Source organism: Littorina saxatilis, linkage group LG5, assembly GCF_037325665.1.
Source record: "Littorina saxatilis isolate snail1 linkage group LG5, US_GU_Lsax_2.0, whole genome shotgun sequence".
NCBI lineage: Eukaryota > Metazoa > Mollusca > Gastropoda > Littorinimorpha > Littorinidae > Littorina > Littorina saxatilis.
In genome coordinates, this window is record NC_090249.1 from 54274080 (window position 1) to 54278789 (window position 4710).

The window sequence follows — 4710 nt, forward strand, 5'->3', positions numbered from 1 at the left end:
GACAAATACAAAGTACATTTCTGAAACAATGAAAGATCTTTCTTTAATTGTGTGCAAAAAGTAAGTCTCCACATGTACTAGTTTTTTTACAATATTTTTTTCAAAATACAATATTTTTTTCAAAATGTCCCAATTTTGGTTGTCAGCAGGCTATTTATATGCTTTGGCTCAGGCGTTCTGAGTGTATAGTCATGTCATAGGGTGGACGTGTTGAATGAGAACTGAAAATGCATGTCACAACATTGTACACACCTCTGGCGAATAACGTATCCGTCTGACAATCTTGGCTGGACCACCGCCCCCCCCCCCCCTCCCCCATGAGCATGTCTGTCTTTCTGCCAATCAGAAATTCAAAAACGGATAGACTGCAAACGTTCCAAAATTCAGAATCCAAAAACAAGAAAGGTAGGTTATTGGTACGTGTATAATGGTAGCGCCTTGTCAGCGAGGTTCTTGCAAGATTTTGAGATAAGTTCATTATCTGTATAATAATAATAATATAATAATAATAAATGAGCATTTATATAGCGCAACATTATAACTTTACAATTATGCTCTTTGCGCTTGACACATTTAAAATTAAAACACAGTTATACAAGCATTTACATCTACATTCATAGTCAGCAACGCTTAATTAAAAGCATACACCGTCAAACATACATTACAAAAGATTCTTCCACTAACTAAGTAATAAAAACATGAATAAAATAGGTAGTGAAAACAAGGAAATACCAGCTGAATACCCTTAATCAAACAGAACATGTTATCAACAATACTGAAAACAGCCCTCATTATCACATTATCACTAAAACAACAAATACACTACATGCAGCCTACTGATGGACTGAGAAAACAAAATCAGGGGTTGTATTTCTTGAAGAGGTGCGTTTTAAGTGCTCGTTTGAATACTTGGGGTGTTTGTGTCAATGTGTTTGTCTGTCTGTCCATTTAAAAGACCATTGGGTCGCCGTTCTTGCAAGATTTTGAGATAAGTTCATTATCTTTATCATAAGTGTTTGTCTGTCTGTCCATTTAAAAGACCACTGGGTCGAAGAACAGTAAATGTAACGTTTTGTTATGTCACAAACTAAACGATCCAGTTACCCACTATTCTTGGTTTTTGATTCTACCAATCAGAGTTTTTGAGCTCTCCTCGCGCTCCCCGATGACCGTCGAGTGTGAAAGGGAACCACTTTGCAAGAAGTCCTGGAATGTCTTTCTGTTTGACTTATCAAGCTTTGGGGACCGAAATAGAACAGTGATGTCTGTATCTATAGTGTCTCATAGTCTGCCTTCTTCAGTCATAGGAGCTTGAATTGCAGGCCATATAAATAGCTGATAACGGTCGGGGGCCGTTGACACAGGTGATTTATCAACTAAGTGTAGTAAGGGATTCACCTCTGGGAACAACGCGCATATTTGAACTTATTTTGAGTTGCTCATCTTGAAGCGCTGCTGCGAGGAAATGAAACGGAGTCAATACACTGATCGTAGGGATGGGTGTTCAGGCGAGGAACGGGGGTGCGCATAACTACAGAGTCGTCAACGCTAGATGTGACCTTTTTTTTTTTTTTTTTTTCCTCGCGGTTACCCGGTTCACCCGGCACGCAAACCACCCAGTGACGTCAAACATCTACCCGAGAAAGGTCAAATCGTGACTACCCCCTCCATTAGGGTGACCAAAAATAACGCGTTTTCCTCCTTTCTTCTGAGGTTTCTCGCTATGTGGATTTTCTCACTTCAAACTGCAGAAACTTTTCTTTGTGTGTGTACTTTGCCCCCCCCCCTCTTCTCGTAATAGGCTCGTTTATTATTACCATGAGTGAAGGGGGTTTAGTTGGTGATGATGTAGTGAAGGGAGGCTTGTTTAATCTATCAAAGGTTTACCTTCCTTGGTGGTGAGGGGCGGGGGTAGAGGGAAAGATAAAGTTTAGTTGGTGCTGGTGTTGGTATTGGTAATGACTGAGATAACAAATGGGATATTGTATAGGAGTACACTGGAACCTCCGTTTTAAGACACCCCCCTTCCCCATTTTAAGACCCCGTTTTCTCAGATTGTCTCTTCATAACCTCTGTCAATGTACTCCCATTGTCAGACTTCCCCATTTTTAAGGCATGATTTTCTCAGATTGTCTCTTCATAATCTCTGTCAATGTACTCCCACTGTCAGACTTCCCCATTTTTAAAGCATGATTTTCTCAGATTGTCTCTTCATAACCTCTGTCAATGTACTCCCATTGTCAGACTTCCCCATTTTTAAGGCATGATTTTCTCAGATTGTCTCTTCATAACCTCTGTCAATGTACTCCCATTGTCAGACTTCCCCATTTTTAAGGCATGATTTTCTCAGATTGTCTCTTCATAACCTCTGTCAATGTACTCCCATTGTCAGACTTCCCCATTTTTAAAGCATGATTTTCTCAGATTGTCTGTCTATTCATAACCTCTGTCAATGTACTCCCATTGTCAGACTTCCCCATTTTTAAAGCATGATTTTCTCAGATTGTCTCTTCATAACCTCTGTCAATGTACTCCCATTGTCAGACTTCCCCATTTTTAAGGCATGATTTTCTCAGATTGTCTCTTCATAATCTCTGTCAATGTACTCCCACTGTAAGACTTCCCCATTTTTAAGGCATGATTTTCTCAGATTGTCTCTTCATAACCTCTGTCAATGTACTCCCATTGTCAGACTTCCCCATTTTTAAGGCATGATTTTCTCAGATTGTCTCTTCATAATCTCTGTCAATGTACTCCCACTGTAAGACTTCCCCATTTTTAAGGCATGATTTTCTCAGTTTGTATTAGGTTTTAAATGGGGGGGTTCCACTGTATCTTTCTTGATGTATGCGCAATTTTTCTCTCATTCTAAGTTGAAACTCCGGTTTTATGAGCGTCCATATTTGGTGATTTATAAGACAACCAAAGCATCACATACATACCCAATCTGCATAAACCGATTATCTTTAAGACTGAGCACATTTTCAGAGTAAACATGACATGTCTATATATTTATTTTTTTCTTCAGGAAATGATAAAGAATACAATAATTGTTAAATCAGTTCTGGAAATTTCAATTTCAGAGTTTCAATGAGCAAGTCTTGTGTATGCCTGTAAGTGTTAGTTAGAGTGCCTTGGAGAATGAGGAACATAATTGTGAGCTTGCCACGATCATTCTTTTTGGGGATAAAAATCGCTTTTTCATTTCAATGATTGTTATTCTCTCAGGAGATTGCTACCGCATCATTCTCAATTACTAATGTTGCACATGTCGTATGCATTAGAGCGCTTACGTTTGTTTTTCATATCTAAAAATTACGCTCTGCTTTATTTGATTAAGATTTTAATGAACCAACTAGTTCATAAATCACCACCACCTCGTCTCGATTTACAGTCTCCTAGAATACATTCAGTCAAAATTGACTGACTGATTGACTATTAGGGTTTAACGTCCTCTTAGACCAGTTGGCCTATATTGGGACAGGTATTGGTAATATGATGAAGATTATGGTGTGATACTTTGACTTGAACAAGCCCGCTGTGGCTGTCTTCTTCGACACACCAGCATTGGGTTTATGTCGTCAAAGTATCGAAATACGATCATGATAATCAGAGACGAGAGATGGTGCATGCGTGTCTTCATGTTTTCCAAGCCCTGAGAATTGCGCTGTGAACTTGGGATCTTTTTTGTGCGCATGTGTGCACACGGGGGTTTTCGGACACCGAAGAGAGTCTGCACACAGTCGACTCCGAGAAATAAATCTCTTGCCGAACGTGGGGTTCGAACTCACGCTGATAGCAACCAACTGGCTACAAAGCCAGCGCGCTACCAACTGAGCTACTTCCCCGCCCCCCCAGTCAAAATGACTTCATGTAAAATATTGCGGGAGTTTGCGTTGACGTTCTTTATGAAACTGATATATACGGAATTCTTCAGACTTACATTGCTCACAAGCAGTTTTTTTCTCTCCAGTATTTATCAAAACACGGTCCTCTCATACATTTTGAATCTCTGAAATGTCAAATACTAATGGAAAAATTTGCTCCTTTGGGAAGTACGACCTTTACTCTTTTCTGAACTGTGAATGATTTTTTCTCGGTTTTCCCATAAAACAATTTTATTTTTTAAAATCCAAAGTAATAATAATAATAATAATAACGATTACTTATATAGCGCGTAAACCTCGTGGTGACGAGCCCAGAGCGCTTTACACTTACATAATCATAATACAAACAAGGAAAGAGAACTAAATCCGAATAAATTCAAACATGGTCACACACACCCACACACGCACGCACACACACGCACACACACACACACACACACACACGCGCGCGCGCGCACACACACACACAATCTTTCTTTCGTCATTGTCAATGTTCAGGTAACCCGCAATGTCATTCCATGTACGCATACGTTATTCTGGTACAACACACACAGGCACATACACATCCTCATGAACGCCACACTTTAGTAGATAATACACGTGGCAGCGCCGATGACTCACCGATCATGGGATCTCCTTCAGAGGTCTAACTTAAACATGTGTGTTTTGAGGGCTGTTCTAAAGGCAGATGGTGACTGGGAATCCCTAATGCTCCGGGGGATTTTCTCCCAGACAAGAGGTCCCTGGTACTTGAAGGATCTCTCAAATCCATAGTTAGTTGATTTTCTGTTTCTTTTTGGTTTACTAAGTACATTGGTATCTG